This window comes from Furipterus horrens, unplaced genomic scaffold (assembly GCF_987537825.1).
Source record: "Furipterus horrens unplaced genomic scaffold, mFurHor1.1.pri manual_scaffold_11, whole genome shotgun sequence".
NCBI lineage: Eukaryota > Metazoa > Chordata > Mammalia > Chiroptera > Furipteridae > Furipterus > Furipterus horrens.
In genome coordinates, this window is record NW_028327181.1 from 17017640 (window position 1) to 17035375 (window position 17736).

Consider the following 17736-nt stretch of genomic DNA (forward strand, 5'->3'; position numbering starts at 1 on the left):
AGTAAGGAAATAAATGCACATGTACATATATATATAAAATAATTTTAGGAAAATAATATATGCCCTAGTTCAGCCAGGAAAACAAAGCATTACTTTCTATTATTTTTCCATCCAGGTTTTAAAGCACAATTGTCAATATTCATCATAAGAATTTTACAATCAATCTTATAGAGCTTACTTTTATATAGGACATCACGCAACCCCTTCAAGAGCACAGACAGGTAAGTGTAGACTAATGTATAAACTGTTTCGATCAATCTCTATCAGAGCATTTGAAAGTTCAAGTCATTTGATTTTAGAATCTACTGCACATTTGCCCTCATTGATCTCGGGGAAAAGGAACAAACAAGGTTACTTTGAAAGGTCTCCTGGATACTGATGACTATGACCTGGGAATTAAGTGCTAAAAGTTAATCCCGCTCTCAGTATGGGGCAAACTAGTTTCAGGTGGAACTACTGATGACAGACAGTAAAGATTTGCCCAACACCATCCACTAAGAATTCACACAGGGCCTTCCTTTCAACATCCTCTTAATCCCTGGACAGTGGGGCCTCGATCGTCTCAGAGCTGTGGGGGCTTCCACAGGGAAGAGCTCTACACAGAAGGGGACCTGCCTTTATGGACGTGGTCCTGGCTCTGGACTTGATCCTGATATCAGAAGTTTGTATAAAAAACACTATCAGCCAAAGGGGACACGCACAGACTCTCGCCGAGGTGTCTGTGTAGAGCGTAAGTCTGCCCTGTGCTGATGAGGAAGCTACAGGAGGGCACACACAGCCTGGCTTTAAGGCAGGAGGACTTGGGGCGGAGCAGTAGCCAGGCAGCAGCTGTCTCTGATGGCTCTGGTTACCATGTGACACATTTATGTGTCTCCGCCTGAACACCAGGGGGCGCTCAGGGCCTGTTCCTGAGGGTTCTGCGGTGATCACAGCTGGGACCCAACACCTGGCACCGCCTGTGCCCTCTGCTCAGGGCTCACAGCTGTGAGCTTTCCACCCCTTGGGCCCCACACACCCTTGACTGCCTTCTTCACTCTTACTGGATCAATCTTCCCCCAGGTTCTCTGTGCCTGTTCACCTTCCTTCTCCTCAGCCGTTCATTCCTCCATATTCTGCAGGATCCTCAGAAACTGTCCTGTGGAGGTGTGGGGACCCCTGTTGGGGGGACCAATCATAAAGCAGGCAAAGGGGTCCTTTCTCTCTGCCTTAGATGCTCCTTTCTCTCTCTGATATTCCTGTGTCGTCTTCCCTTTCTTGTTAGGGGACTCTCAAAACTTTGAGTCTCTACAAAGGTAAGTTACCTACTTTCCCCCAAACTAACGCATCTTTTATTCTAAGAGAACATGGAAGAAACAACACCTTCACCTGGGATTAAAGGAGGAACTCTCTCATCCCTGTTGAAGAATTCTCCCGCCAAAGAGTGCTGCCCTAGACCACATTGTCCTCTGCCTGTCCTAGGGTCTCTCCCTTGTTCCTGTGCTCACCTTTTCTCTGTGTATCTGGCTGTGTCTGTGCCCAGGACCAGAAGCAGAGCGCGGACCACCTGTGTGAAGCAGATATACAGACAAAGACAGAAAACAGCTACAGGGAAGAGGCACAACCCATGGGATAGGCGTGGTGGCCACCAGGGAGAAGCTGGTCTGAAGCAACACCAGGGCCACATCCCCCAAATCCTGACCCACAGGAATAGCAGCAGGCTCCAGGGTCTTTTAGAGATTCTCTGGCTCTGGGGACACAGCTCGGTCTCCCCGACCCTCACTGGGTTCCAGCCTGACCACGAGGCTGAGGACGGCTGCTCAGTGTGGGACAGCAGCCTCCATGGTCACACAGTGCTCCAGGCCATTTGGGGAGTGAGACACCAACGCTGAGCTCCCCGTCCTCAGCCTGCATGTGGCTGACCTCGCAGAGCACCATTTAACTGCCCCAGGGAAAGACAAGGGCTGGGTTCCGACTGATGATGCTGTGCACCACTCAGGGCTATTGAGGGTAATAGTCATGAAAAGGAAGTCTATCTCCATATCAGCCAGTTTATATAGGCAACATAATGTATTTGTGGCTACATGATCAAATATTCATATAAGTTAACAAATAGTAAAAATGGATTTCAAGGTTTAAGTAAGGGAATATGGGTTTTCTCAAATTTAAACATTTCAGTTGGAAGCTCTGGATACACAAGCTCAGAGGGTCCACCTCTCTGAGCTTCAGTGGTTGTTCCCCAGAATCACCACAAAGTAGCCTCCTCGTTTTCTGGCCTTGTTACCTGCTCTGACTTCTGACTCAAGGGCTCTTCCTCACTCTGTCCAGAGATTATTGGATTATCCTAAACATTGAATTTATACTCACTATTTTAAATCCTGACCCAAGGATATTTTTATTGATTTTAGAGAGAGGAAAAGGGAGACAGAGAGAGAGAGAGAGAGACAGAGAGAGAGAGAGAACATTAATGTGAGAGAGAAAGATTGATTTGTTATCTCTTGTGTGCGTTGAGACAGTGGATGGAACCTGAAACCTGGGCAGGTGCCCTGACCAGGGACTGAACCCACAACCTTTTGGTGTATGGGACAGTGTTCCAATTAAGCCACCTGGCCAGGGCTACACTCCATTGTTTGACCAGGCTTATTGGGCCCACCTCTCCCATGTTCACAAAGAAAAGTGATAGCTATGTGTTTCTGTTGCACCTGTTACCTGGCTTTTTACATACATGTTCAGTGTCTGGCTCAGCAAACAAAGTGGAGCTGTATGGGTTCAGTGGGCAACAACTGACATTTTGAAAAACTACCGTTTTCTATGGAGATTGATATACTAATGTGAACACGTCACTGTTCCCACGGTGACTTAGGAATGTCCTTTCTCACCTCACACTCTGGAGTAACATCAGTAAAGACTACTTTGGGAAGACCAGTGTGTGTGTTGTCTTTAGGGACATCACAGTGGCTGGAGCATGTGGCCCCTGTGACCAGCAGTGGGAATGGTGCACCATGTCACAGTGTGGGTGCTGAGCCAGACAGCTGGTAAGCCACTCACTGTGTCGAGGGAAGTTGGGCAAACTGTGTCCTCACTCATGTGAGACCATCCTCCCTCTCTGAGACCCTCAATTTGTCTATGAGTTCTGGGTCTAGCTCTTGCACCACAGTGCTTCAAATTTGGGCCCTTTCCTTCTTTTTCAATGTGGAGTCCATGGCCAAATCTGGGACATGTTGGAGCTTGTGGATAATGAGGAACCAGAATGCATTTCCAAGGAGGAAGTGAGCTTCTGGAAAATCTTCCAAGAGGACAAGACTCAGTTTGTGGGCTGAATCCCCACCACGGAACCACAGGAGACAGAGCTCTGAGGTGTCCCCATCATGTCCCGGAGTCTTCCTCTCTCAGGGCCTATGCAGTGAGCCTTTGTCAGGTTTTCCAGGAAGGAGCTCCTGGCTCCTCAGTTCCGCAGGGAGCAGGTGCTGTGACAGCAGACTCACAGCCCCTGTCTGCGTATATTGGTCACCTGGGCAGAAAGTCACCCCTTGTGCACTGGAAGCCTCTGCAATGGAGGTTATTATGGCTCTGGGACAGAAACCCCATAATGTGATGATCTATGTTACTGAGGATTCAGCCTGAATGGGAGGCAGGCTGTTACTTCAGACCTGGGGTGATGGCTCAAAGCTCACAGGCTGCCCTTCACCCCTGGGCAAAGCGGCCAAGACCTTTTCTCTGCTCAACTTGCTCTGTCCATTGCTCCATTGTCACTGTTTCCAGGACTAGTTACAGTTGGTAGCTGGTCACTCACTGGGGAGATCTCTGCTGTCACTTCTGTACCAGCACCAGGGTGTCTAGAGCAATGCCCCATATTTATATAATATTCTAGAAAAGATATATATAGCTGTTATAAGAACTTGGTGTTGAATTTGATCAAATGCTTTTCATGACCAAGAGAGACAATATATATGATCTATTAATGTCTTATTATGCTGTAATATATTACGTATTTCTTAAAATGAAACCCAACATATATCTTGGATTAAATGACATGTAGTAATTGCACATTGACTTATTATTCTAGCTCTTTGTTCATATTTTGTTTGATGTATCTTTCAGTATTTAATGCTATTTGTAATTTTCTGGTTCATTTGTCTCTGTGCTAAGTGTTTTAAAAAGAGAAAAAGCATTTTACATCCTTCTAAATGTTACAGAAAAACTTTGCCTTTGTGTGAAGGAGTGCCGCAACACTTTCCATTTTATAAGAGAATTGATCTATTATTTATTTTATTTTTGATGGAGCCAGTGTTGCCTCTTCCTAGTAAAATATACATTTTATCTACTTTTAAATAAAGGTTAGTAATCTTAGCTTTATTGTTTTTTACACGTATGACCAGCAGGTGGTGCTGTGGGGCTGCCCTGAGGTCCTTCTACAGCTGCTCAGTGAGGACCATTCACTCAAAGGGGCCCGGGCCTGTGGGCCAGGCTTTGTGCTCTCTGAAGAAGAAGCAGCAGCTGTGTCCTCTCTCGCCTGGCAGAGTCCCCTGAGCAGGGACCTTTGTGTGTCTCAGCAGGTACCTCCTCCCAGGGCTCCCCCAGGTGGTGAAGTAAACCTCCATCTTCCTCAGTGTGGGGTGTGAGCTGAGCCCCAGCACCAGGGCTCAGGGAGGGGCTGGGCATCACTGGATGGACACACATTTGCATGGACAGCCCCTCCCCTGGTGGAGGGTGGGGAAGAAAAGGGGGTCTGGGCAGCCCAGCCCCACTGTGGGCTCAGGGGCTGTGCATCATGGCCTGGACTCCTCTCCTCCTCGTGCTCCTCTCTTACTGCTCAGGTAGGGACAAGCTCAGGGACCAGGCCTCATTTCCCTGCTTTGTTCTTTTTATAGTCTCACTGTGGTCTCTGTGTCAACACTGACCAGTGTCTGTATTTCTGCAGGTTCCCTCTCGCAGCCTGTGCTGACTCAGCCGCCCTCCCTCTCTGCATCTCTGGGAGCAACAGCCAGACTCACCTACACCCTGAGCAGTGGCTTCAATGTTGGCGGTTACCACATAAGGTGGTTCCAGCAGAAGTCAGGGAGCCCTCCCAGGTTTCTCCTGAGGTATAAATCTGACTCAGATAAATACCAGGGCTCCGGGGTCCCCAGCCGCTTCTCTGGATCCAAAGACGCCTCGGCCAATGCAGGGCTCCTGCTCATCTCCGGGCTGCAGCCTGAGGACGAGGCTGATTATTACTGTGAAACATGGGATGGCACCTCTAAGACTCACACAGTGTTTCAGACCCACAAGGAAGTGAGACAGAAACCTCCCATCTGCTCTGCAGTCCTGGTGCCGTCACCCCAGCTGGTGGCTCTGACTGACCTTAGCTCAGCGGTGACTGTGCGATGAGATCTTCATTCAGCACCTGATTTTCTCTGGATCAGTAGTTCTGAGAATGTCATATCTTTTTCTTCTATCAACTTTTATATTGATTCCTTGCACTTACATTCTCACTGTTTTCATGCTTTCACAGACAAAAAGTCCTTCCTGAGAGAGAAAAACTTCCCATAGAGATGTTTGAGGAGGTCAAGTCAGGTTGATTCAGGCCAACGTTGGCTCAGGGTCGAGGATTGACTAAGATATGATTCTAGTCTGAGGGCTCATATCTGAACTTTGTGATACAAACCAGCATTTGGCATAAACTGTTTTCTTGTATATACTAACAGTGAACTATCAGAATTTAAAAAATAACAACAGTACAGTTTTCGTAGGATGTGGTCATTCAAAGTGTGGTCCTGGCTGGCCACTTTGGAGTCACGAGCCACGCGAGGCTTCACGGAGCACAGGGGTGGGCTGGGATCCAGGGGTGCTCGCTGGACTCCAATGGGCTTTCCTAGATATGATGGCATCTTGTTTATCATGAGGAGGTGGGCTGAGAGCTGTGGAATTTTCTGGGTTCCTGACAGTGGGTCCTGCAGCCCCCACATCCTCCCCACTGACCCCCAACCATAGACAGTCAGGGAGCTCTGGGGAGTGTTATTCCCCATTGGCAAAGATAATAGTCAGTGGAGATTCTTACCCTGAGCTGCCAATAGTTAGAAAGATGTGTGGACATCACCCAAGTGTCCTGAAAACTAGCAAGATGTTTGGGTAGAAATAGAAGCCCTCCCCTTCCCATACCTACAGGAACTGCGGGCTTGAGCAGGAAGAGGAGATGGTCTTTGGGACAGGAGCCCACCATTCTCCCAGGTCACACAGCACCTAAGAAACCTCTTTCTTTTGCGCAAACACCTGCCTCACGAATGGCTGTCCTTGCAGCAGGCAGCAGGCCCCATTTATTTAGTTACATATTATTTGTAAGAACATGAAGAAGAAATACTTAAGGATAGATCTAAGAGAAATGAATGTCTTATACTGTGAAAAGTGCAAAATATGGCAAGATTCATACTAAAGTAGATATTCTAATTTGTGGTCCAATGTTCTCAGGGTGTTTAAAACAACAGTTTGCTGAAATTCCCACCTCGTTTTCATTGAAAGTATATGTTACCTTAAGACCTTGCTGTTTGTTTTCTGTTCAATTTGGGACAGAGAAGTGGAAACTATAAAAAAAGATAACTTGGTAGGACACAGAGAACATGTTACTTTTGCCCTGCCCTTATCAGAGATGGTTTCAGGGACCAGGACCCTGCGAACAATCAAAAAAGCCGAGTAATGCAAAAAATTGGGAAGAGGTCTGTGCATGAGTTCAGGTTCTCCCAGGAACATCACCCCTCTCCACACCAAGTTATTTTAAGTAATTGTTTCACACCATTGGAGTCACTTCCAAATCCAAAATCTCCAAAATGTGCTGGCAGGTTAGAGACCTGGGGAAAGTGGAGTAGATGATGTAGTTTGATCTGAAGGCCATCTGCTGGCAGAATTCCTTCTTCCTGGGGAAGGTCAGTCTTTGCTGGACCAAGTCCTTCCACTGATTGGATGAGGCCCTCTCCCATTAGAGATGGCAATCCTCTTCTATCATTCTAGTAATTTAATTATTAAATCATTAAAAACATATATTTGCAGAAACTACTAGAATACTGTATGACCAGATACCTGGGATCATGGCGGCCCTAAGCAGGCAGGGCATTGACCATTGCAGGCCCCTCACTCTGCTCTGACTGTGAATGGGAGGCTGACCAGGGCCCAAGGAGCAGGGATCAGGTTGTCTCCACCACGTCCCGGGTTCCCCTGCTCCTCACTGATTACACATGACACCTGTGACACTTCCTGATGCTCATGCTCACACATGCGACCCACCCTGCTCTGCCCACTCCGTGCAGTGGGGACCCGGCCCTGTGCACACAGGTCCCTGCATCTCTCCCTGCTCATCCAGCCTCCTTCAGGGCCTGGGACCCGGGACAGAAAGCCAACAAGTACTGTCCTGGCAGAGGCAGCAGCCCGGGATAGAACAGTGTGACGTTGATCCGTGAATGTTTCTGATACCTCAGCAAAACTGAAAGAACCTCATCTTCTGGGAACGTTGGTTCTTCAGTGATTTAAACTGTGGACAGAATGAAGAGTGACCACCAATCTCAGTTCACAATATTTTTATATCTTTCAGGCTCCTGCCTGTAGGCTGGGCTGGCACATCCACCCACAACAGGGTCAGGTCTCAGGCACAAGGTCATCCGTAGCAGAAGGAGCAGCACCACAGACATGCACAGGACGGCCTGGAATACAGGCACTGGCTCAGCCCTAGAATTGTTGTCCTGGGAGGTCTGTCTCAGAGCCTTTTGCGATGGAAACTCTGGCTTTGGGTTGGCAAGGAATACTTCTTGCAAGTATCTCAGATCTTGTTCCAAGAAGAGGCTGATCAATAGGACCTGATAAAAAATGATTTCAGTAATATGTTCCAGATCCATGAAGAATGAAGAAAGAACCCTGCCCCTCCCACTGTGGTCCCCCTACTCTCAGGTCACTTTCTTTCTCCTAACTTCATGTCAGGAGACTCTGTTGTTAAATCTCTGACCACCTCCTAAGAATCTGAAGACTCTCCAAGCATCTCTGGTTGTGAGGATAACTGAATCGGTTCTAATTTCATATTCCCAGTCTGTTTACACCTCCACCAGCAGACACTTTATCCTGAGGACACAGATTCTTTCTGGATAATCAATGGAGGGTCTGTGGGAGGCTGATGCCAATGTCCTCAGCACAGGACTTTAGAACCTACCAGAATCTGACCACAAGGGATCCAAACAATCTAATCTCTGGTCTTTGTCAAGAACCCAAAGATGCATCAGCTCCTTTTGCCCTGGGAAGAGCAGCAGAGTTGGGTGCGCACTGTGTCCTGGCACCGATGGTTCCCGCACAGGAGCCACTCACAGAGTCCCTAACTGTCTCTTGGTCCCCAGACCTAGTCACTCATTCTCCTTGACAACTCTGGGCTCCTGTGTGAGGATGGAACAGGAAGAGAACAAGGGTGACTATGGCTGTTGAAGATTTGCAGGGTCCCATGCCACCCCAGGGCACCAGCCCCCATGGAAAATGAGATACAAGCCTTCCATCTGACTCCCAGCCTGGCCCATGGGCCCATTCTCACCTTGTGTGGCCAACACCAAAGTTGAGAGTAATTTGTCCTTTAAGAACCAAGGTTGGAAGGCCCTTCCATGGATCCATGGGTCTTTTGCACAGTCCCATCTTTATATTGGACTGTTCTGATAAAACATCCCAGCCCAGTCACTGCCGCACAGGCAGAGGCTCAGGTGGAAAATGGTTGTGATTTTCCAGGTACTGGACACATGGCCTTCCGTGTACTTCTGTTCACAACTCAGGCAGGTTTGGGGGGAAATGCTTGGATTTGGAACAAGAATCTCAGTGACACTGCCTGGTTCCCCATCCCCGCAAGAGTGACATTGTGTGATTCACTCAACTTTCAGGTCTTTGTCACATGGGAAGTAAGAGAGTGATGCTGGTTTCCTTCCATCATGGTCACTCAGATAAAGCGAAAGAAGGAGAAAGGCCTGGGCTGGGCTATGGTTCATGATTAAATGTTGTCATTACCCAACTAGAACGGTAATTCTGAACACAGTTCTGTCTGTTTACAGCTTGTGAGCATGTTCCTAGGCGGTGATGGATATTTTTTAAACTATTGAGGTATAGTTCACATACAATGTGTATGTAAAATTGGTAAATGGTACATGCAGAGAAAACATAATTATGAGATTTCTTCCTGGACACCTGCTCTACTGGGATGAGCTGGATACTCAGGATCCCAAGGTGAGTCTCTGATCCTGGTCAGCAGCTCAGCCCTCCTGACTGTCTCTGGGATCCAGGCAGCATGGGAGGCTGTCATTGCATGTATTGTGGGACAGCTGCAGCCTCAGGGAAGCTCCCACGGTGCTCACGGTCCATGGGGACGCCAGACACGACCTCCCTGTGCTCTCAGGGCTGGGCTGTCACTTTGTCGGTCACCACCTGTGACACTCTAGCCAGGCTCAGCATCTACTGAAAAGTCTTCTCTCTGAATCCAGGCCCACAGGGCCTGTGACATTGTCCCCTCTTGTCGCTGCACTTTTTCATACAAGGGATCATTGACAAAAACTTCTGGCACCAGTTGGCTCGGGTGGCTGTCATTGGGTGGCTGAGTAAAGAATTTCATTATTCCGAAAATTCCAGACACAAGTGTCAGGGACTATAGCTGTGTCCACCCCAGAGGCAAGGATGAAACCAGCACTTCTCTGTCCTGGAAGCTCAGTCTGCAGTTGCTTTTCCTATCACTGGGGTGGATCGGAAGTTCATAGAAAAAAACCCTCATGGGGTTTTAGTGATCACCAACTCTAGCTTTTTAATCTGTAGGACAGATTACGATACCCAGCTATACTCGTAACTAAAAGGTGTTATACGCACCTTTCAATCAAGCACAGAACGCATCGCCTTCCCAATGCTTCTCTATCAAAATTTCACCGCAATTTCCGTATTTATCATTATTGAATTTCTCCCTCAATCTTATTGAGGTAACTTTTATAGACAATAACTTACATGATATTTAAGTTGGTTAAGTGGTGACTCATATATGAATCCTTTTAATAAAACCTATCAGAGTAATTTAAAATTTTTGCTTAGAATTTTCTACATATTTGCTCATTTAACTCTGAGACAAATGCCACAAACAATGTCATGTGAACAGGCCCTTGGCCAACTTTTGCCTGTGACCTTGAGAATAGGCCTATAGGAGTGATCACTGCTCACAGTACGTGGAGAACTATGGTTTCCTGAAGGTGGAAATGATGAAAGAATATAAAAATTTACATGGCATCTCTCACTAGGAATGCACAAGAGGGCTTTATCCCTACAAGCACTCCATCCCTAGAAAAAGAGCCCCATTCTCCTAAGTTCTGCTGGGGATCACCTGGAAGCGGACATATAAAAACCAGGGATGAATCACATTCAGGGAAAGGACCCATGTGCTGCAAAGAAAGGGGCATGCCTGCCTGGGGCCGATCACTGATCTGGCCTTGATCCTGGCCTCAGAGTTTGTGTAAGAACCTGGACAGTCAAGGGAGCTGAGGGCAGAAAACAAACTCCCTGAGGGGATGGGGAGGCCACAGGAGGGGACACCTGGCCTGGACCTAAAGCAGGTTCAGTGGAGAGAGAGCCCTGAGATGCAGAGGTTGAGTCTGATGGGTTCTGGTCACCATGTCACACAATGGAGGGTCTGACACTGGACACTAGAGGGCGACTGGGTCTTGTTTTGAGGGATCTTGGCTGATTTGCGCTGTTATCAACCACCTGGCACTGCCTGTGCCCTCTGACCTGGGCTTACAGCTGTGACTTTTTCAACTCCCAGGCCTCCCAGAGCCCCACCCCTGCAGACACCCATGGGCAACTACCTGCAGGCAGAGGCGCCTGATTAGGGCCAGGGAAGCAATCAAATAGCCGGGGGCTCTCATTTGCATGAATAGACCCTCCCTCTGTCAGAGTATGAAGAGGAGAAGGGAGGTACTTGGGGGATTCCTGCTTTAGCTGTGGGACCACAGAAGGCAGAACCCAATGATGTTCTGTACCATGGCCTGGTCCCCTCTTCTGCTCACCCTCCTCGCTCACTGCACAGGTGACTGCGTAGGAGACCAGAGATGGGCCCTGGGAGGGTGGGCTGAGCCCTCTTCCTGCTCTTGTCTCTAGACTTATGATCAGCGTCTGTGTGTGTCTCCCTCTTCCAGGATCCTGGGCCCAGCTTGTGCTGACTCAGCCGTCTTCAGTGTCTGGGGCCCCAGGCCAGAGCGTCACCATCACCTGCAGTTCCAACATCGGGGGTAATTATATGAGTTGGTACCAACAGCTCCCAGGAAAAGCACCCAAGCTCCTCATCTATGGTAATAGCAGACGACCTTCAGGGGTGCCTGACCGATTCTCTGGCTCGAAGGCTGGCACCTCAGCCTCCCTGACCATCAGTAGGCTGCAGGCTGAGGACGAGGCCGATTATTACTGCCAGACCCATGACAGGAGTCTCCGTGCTAGCACAGTGCTGCCGGCCTGTGGGGAAGTGAGACAAGAACCCCCCTCTCATCTGTGAGCCTGGTGAACACCCCTGCAGCTGCTGCTCAGGCTCAGCCTGGACCCTGTGATTTCTGCTTATTCTCCGGCAGATGTCCTGGGCCGAGGTTCATCCAGGCACACTGTCTGGAGGATAGAATTCTCCTCTCCCTCTGTCCCCAAAGTCACTCACAGCAGCACTTTCCCAGACTCAGAGTCCAAGTGAAACTGAAAGTCCATCTCCCCACATGCTGAAGACACTTGACTCCACACTGGTGTGTAGTTTTTTTTCGTGCAATGGGAATGTAAAAGCTACACTGTGCTGGGCCCTGATGCCATCATGGGGCCTCAGCTCTGCCTGCGCTGTGCATGAAGGCTAAGTCAGCCCTGCTTGGTCTCATATTATAATTTACTTCAGTGTAATCAGTGCTGACCTGCTTTGTTCTGTTTTCTGCTTTTTAGTCAAAATATGGCCATTTACAAGTATAAAATTGTAATAGATTGGTGGTTTCCAGAGGTGGGGAATGGCAGGAGTAGGCCCATTGCATAAAGGGAGTCACAGGGTACAAACTTCCAGTTAGGAAATACAGACAGCACAGGGACCTTGGCTGAGAATGCTGCAATCTGCACGTCTGAATGCAGCTGAAAGAGTAGACCCAAAATGTTCTCAGCACAAGAAATACTAAAAGTTTTTACCATGCATAAACTTAGTAAACTTATTCTGGTGATGACTTTACAGTATATATGAATATGGAATGATGCTGTACACCTGAAACTAATATAATGCTGTATGTCAGTTATACCCTGATTACAAAGATATGATAACTAAATGAAATTATTAAATTTAATTTAATACTGTCCACAGAAAATGTGCATGTGAATGTTTATAGCTTCTTATTAATCCTCTCCCCACTCTGAAAGCAACCACAGGCTGGGCATGGATGCTTATTACAGCTCTCTATAGACTCACCCCAAGCTGGAAGCAGCTATGATGTGCTCCAACAAGTGGCTTGTTTTTAAAAGGGATGTTATTCTGAATATGATTCTAATTCTGTCACATTTGGAAGAGGAAAACGCTAGGGTGAATATGAACATTTATTATAAACTGGGTTTTAGAAGAAGAATTGACCATGTGAATACAAAGTATTTCTTGAGGAGCAATAGTAGTTTTCTATATGATAATGCAATGGCACTAAAATAACACTACAACTTTGTCAAATACATTGAAAACTGGAAAGCACAATGACAGAGCCTTAACATAGGCACACTGAATGCCATTTAGGAAGCTGAGGATCCCTGATGGAAAGTGGAAAGGGACAGGAGCCCATGGGTTTGCACTATGAGAGTGTGAGCCACCGCCCTGGGGGGCAGGAGAGAAAGTTCCAGACCTAAGCGCCTGTGACAGTGAGGGGGGCCTGTCAGACTAAAGCAAAGGAAACCGCACATAGACTGTGCTCTGCTGATAAAGCGGATCCATGGGGCAGGTCAGCAATGTGGGTGTGGCTGTGCTGTGTCCTGGAATCACACAGTTAAGGGAATGGGTGGACGCACCTTAGGAATGCAAACTGACATTTATAACCAAGGGAGAAGGCTTGACGGATTCCTGCAGTGAGGAATTGGAGTGGCAGAGAGCAGTACAAACTCATGTTTAGTTTCATGCAGACAGACAATTGCACATAAAAATATCTTAAAATGTGCATTTTCTGCATTAGTTTACTCATATACATTTTATTGTTCTCTCCGCTGAAAGGATTTGCAAATGATGGCACCCCATAATCATGATTCTGCCTTTGGGCAGATACTGGCTTCTCTATCATTCTCATAAATAAACAAACAAACAAACAAATAAACTGTATTAATCAGTCCTTATTAGAGCAATTTGAAAGCTCAACTCATTCTATTCTAGAACTAACTGAACATTTGCGGTCTTTTCTCTTATAAAAAGCCATAAACAAAGTTACCTTGCAAGGTCCCTTGAAGACTGATCGGGGAATGAAGTCCTAGCAGTGAATCCCGCTCTCAGCATAGCACAAATTGTTTCAGGCGGAAATACTGATGACAGACAATAAAGATTTGCCCAACACCACCCACTGGGCATTCACACAGGACCTTCCTTTCAACAACCCCCCACTCCCTGGACAGAAGGGCCTCAATCTTCCCGGGGCTGTGGGGTTTCCACAGGGAAGAGAGCTCTGGCTGCAGGGAGGAATCAAACATGGGGGAAAAGTGTATGTCCTGCACCGAGGGGACCTGCCTTTATGGAGGTGATCCTGGCTCTGGATTTGATCCTGATATCAGAAGTTTGTATAAAACACACTAAGAGCTAAAGGGGACACGCACAGACTCACTCCGAGGTGTCTATGTAGAGCGTAAGTCTGCCCTTTGGTGATGAGGAAGCTGCAGGAGGGCACACTGCACACCTGGCCTGGGTCTAAGGCAGGAGGACCTGGGGCGGAGCAGTAGTGAGGCAGGCAGGAGCTGTCTTATGGCTCTGGTTACCATGGGACACATTTATGTGTCTCCGCCTGAACACCAGGGGGCGCTCAGGGCCTGTTCCTTAGGGGTCTGGGGTTACCAGAGCTGGGGACCCGCCACCTGGCACTGCCTGTGCCCTCTGCTCAGGGCTCACAGCTGTGAGCTTTCCACCCCTTGAGCTTCACACACCCCTGACTCTGCCTCCACCTTGACAACTTCAGACATAGGTTCTGACCCAGGAACCAGTGAGGAATCAGAAAGCTGGGGTCTCATTTGCATGAGTGGACCCTCCCCTTCTCAGAGTATGAAGAGGGGAAGAGAGATATTTGGGGGATCCCTGCTTCAGCTGTGGGACGACAGAAGGCAGGACTCAGTGATGGTCTGCACCATGGCCTGGGCCCCTCTTCTGCTCACCCTCCTCGCTCACTGCACAGGTGACTGCGTAGGAGACCAGAGACGGGCCCTGGGAGGGTGGGCTGAGTCCTTTTCCTGCTCTTGTCTCTAAACTTACGATCAGCGTCTGTGTGTGTCTCCCCCTTCCAGGATCCTGGGCCCAGTCTGTGCTGACGCAGCCGCCCTCAGTGTCTGGGGCAGCAGGCCAGACTGTCACCATCTCCTGCTCTGGAAGCAGCTCCAACATCGGGGGTTATTATGTGTACTGGTACCAAGAGCTCCCAGGGAAAGCACCCAAGCTCCTCATCTATGATAATAGCAACCGACCCTCAGGGGTGCCTGACCGATTCTCTGGCTCCAAGTCCGGCACCTCAGCCTCCCTGACCGTCACGGGGCTCCGGGCTGAGGATGAGGCCGATTATTACTGCTCAGCATGGGACCATAGTCTCAGTGCTCCCACGGTGCTGCAGGCCTGTTAGGAAGTGAGACAAAAACCTGCCGTCCCTCTTGAATTGGGGCCTCCCGGGCCTGACTTCACTCCTCTGACAAGCCAGCTGCTTCCTGTGTTTATTCTGCCAATAACTGGGGCCTGCGACCCACTTCAAAGAAGTTTGTCCAGAGTATCTGACCTTAGCCTTTAAATTCTGCCCTGACAACAGCCCTTGGCAGAAACACATCGTGTTATTCTCTTAAATTTAGTAGGAATTTGTTGATGCTGCCGCAGGCTGCCCTGAGACAGGGTCTATGATGGTTCATGGCACAACCAGACACACAGAATCCAGCTGTGTCTGAGTCAGAGCACATGAGGAATGTGCAGTATGTGCCCCGGTCCCAACAGTTCTGGGGACCATCCCCCAAAATCCTCATCTATATGACAGTAGTCAACCCTCTGGGTCCTTGGTTGAGTCTCTGGCTATGCGATCAAATACTCATATAAAATAACAAATAGTAAAAATGGATTTCAAGGTTTGAGTAAGGAAATATATATTTTCTCAGATTTTTAAATTTCACTTAGAGCCACTGGATACATAAGCTCAGAGGATCCACCTCTTTGACCTTCAGTGGTTGTTCCCCAGGGTCACCACCAAGCAGCCTCCCTGTTTTCTGGCCTTGGCACCTGTTCTGACTTCTGACTCAAGGGCTCTTCCCTACACTGTTCCAGTGATTATCTGAGTATCCTAAAGATTCAACTTATACTCACTTTAAAAAATCTTGACTCAAGGATATTTTTATTGATTTTAGAGAGAGGAGAATGGAGAAAGAGAGAGAGAGAGAAACATTGATCTGTTAAGTCTTGAGTGCGTTCAGACAATGGTTGGACCTGAAACCTGCGCATGTGCCCTGACCAGGAACTGAATCGACAACCTTTTGGTGTATGGGACAGCGTTCCAACTGAGCCACCCAGTCAGGGCTACACTCCATTGTTTTCACAAGGCTTCTTGGGCCCACCTCTGCCATGTACACAAAGGAAAATGTTAGCTATGTGTTCCTGTTGCACCTATTACCTGTCCTTCTACATACGTGTTCAGTGTCTGGCACAGCAAACAAGGTTGGAGATGTATGGGTACAGTGGGCAAAAATTGACATTTTGAAAAAATATAGTTTTCTATGGAGATTAATATCCAAATGTGAGCACATCACTACACCCATGGTGACTTAGGAACATCCTTTCTCACCTCATGCTCTTGGGAGTAACATCAGTAAAGACTACTGTAGAAAGACCAGTGTGTGTGTTGTCTTTAGGGACATCCTAGTGGCTGGAGCACATGGCCCCTGTGACCAGCAGGGGGAGCGGTGCACCATGTCACAGTGTGGGTGCTGAGCCAGACAGCTGGTAAGCCACTCACTGTGTCGAGGGAAGTTGGGCACACTGTGTCCTCACTCATGTGTGACCCTTTTTCCTCTCTTAGACCCCCCCCCCCCCAGCCAATTGCTCCATAAGTGCTGGGTCTAGCTCTCGCACCACAGTGATTCAAATTTGGGCCCTTTCCTTCTTTTACAATGTGGAGTCTTTGGCCAAAACTGGGACAGGTTGGAGCTGGTAGACAATGAGGAACCAGAATGCTTTTCCAAGGAGGAAGTGAGCTTCTGGAAAATCTCCCCAGAAGACAAGACCCTCTTGTGGGCTGAATCCCCACCACGGAACCACAGGAGACAGAGCTCTGCAGTGTCCCCATCATGTCCTGGAGCCTTCCTTTCTCAGGGCCTATGCAGTGAGCCTTTGTCAAGTTTTCCAGGAAGGAGCTCCTGGGACCACAAAGGACTGGCTTCTCCTCACTTCCATAAGGTGTAGGTCCTGTGACAGCAGACTCACAGACCCCTGTCTGAGTATATTGGTCACCTGGGCAGAAAGTCACCGCTTTGTGCACTGGAAGCCTCTGCAATGGAGGTTATTATGGCTCTGAGACAGAAACCCCATAATGTGTTGATCTATGTTACTGAGGATTCAGCCTGAATGGGAGGCAGGCTGTTACTTCAGACCTGGGGTGATGGCTCAGAGCTCACTGTTCTCCTAGACCTTTTCTCTCCTCCTCTTGCTCTGTCCACTGTTCCATTGTCACTAACTGTTTCTAGGACTAGAGCAATGCCACGCATTTATATAATAATATAGAAAACATATATATGGCTGTTATCAGAATTTGGACAAATGTTTTTTATGACCAATAAAGACAATATATATTATCTATTAATGTCTTATTATGGTGTATTACATTACATATTTCTTAAAATGAAACCCAAGATCTATCTTAGACTAAATGACACTTAGTAATTGTACATTAACTTTTTGTGGTTCTAACTCCTGGTTCATATTTTATTTGGAGCATCTGCATCAATATGAAATTTTATTAATCTGTAATTATCTGGTGCATTTGTCACTGTCCAACTGCTTTAAAATGAACAAAAACATTTTACATCTTTTTCAATGTTACAGAAAAATTATAATAAAAATAATTTGAAATCAGCTGATCTCTGAGGATCTGTTGAATGTTCCTGTGAAACAGTCTATATCTTTGCCTTTCTGTGAAGGAATTCCACAACATTTTCTATTTTATAAGAAAATTGATCTATTATTTATTTTATTTTTGATGTAGCCCCTGTTGCATCTTAGTAAAGTGTACATCTTCTCTATTTTTAAATAAAGGTTAGTACTCTTAGCTTTATTTATTTTACACGTATGACCAGCAGGTGATGCTGTGGGGCTGCCCTGAGGTCCTTCTACAGCTGCTCACTGAGGACCATTCACTCAAAGGGCCCGGGGCCTGGGGGCCAGGCTTTGTGCTCTCTGAAGAGGAAGCAGCGGCTGTGTCCTCTCTGGCCTGGCAGAGTCCCCTGAGCAGGGACCTTTGAGTTTCTCAGCAGGTACCTCCTCCCAGGGCTCCCCCAGGTGGTGAAGTAAACCTCCATCTTCCTCAGTGTGGG

The 17736-nt window shown here is 47.8% G+C and overlaps 1 pseudogene; it reads left to right on the top strand.

The window, feature by feature from the left end:
• The first annotated feature begins 4747 nt into the window (after window positions 1-4747).
• Window positions 4748-5346, top strand: LOC149997069 (immunoglobulin lambda variable 5-39 pseudogene; annotated as a pseudogene).
• The last annotated feature ends 12390 nt before the right edge of the window (window positions 5347-17736 follow it).